This window comes from Buceros rhinoceros, unplaced genomic scaffold (genome assembly GCF_000710305.1).
Source record: "Buceros rhinoceros silvestris isolate BGI_N320 unplaced genomic scaffold, ASM71030v1 scaffold24109, whole genome shotgun sequence".
Taxonomy (NCBI): domain Eukaryota; kingdom Metazoa; phylum Chordata; class Aves; order Bucerotiformes; family Bucerotidae; genus Buceros; species Buceros rhinoceros.
In genome coordinates this window covers 92325-92716 of record NW_010431332.1, presented here as the reverse complement: position 1 = coordinate 92716, position 392 = coordinate 92325, and positions in this window count along the sequence as shown.

Below are 392 nucleotides of genomic sequence, written 5' to 3'. Positions count from 1 at the left end.
TACAAAAGAAGTGATAAAATCCCCTCATACACGAGGTATAACATTTTATGCAGGCAGGAGACCAACAAACGCACAGCTGCTGTGGCACGCTGCAGCAGAGGAGGAATCCCAGCGGTACTGATGTGCGCTAGCCCTCCACCAGGAAAGAAGACAAGTGAGACTGCAGCTTTGAAACTCGGTTTCCTCAGCTTACTCTTGTGACTGCAAGGTCTCCGAATGGAGTTTCCTTTGAGCGCAAATTGTGAGGTTTGTTGCACTGGAAATGCAGGATAGCTCAGAACGCGCTCCATTCAGAACCAGCCTTTCCTCCTGCTCGAGATAAACACAACTCCATCACCATACCTGCAGTCTCAATAGGATTAACTCGATCTACCAACTGCTGACATTTGATG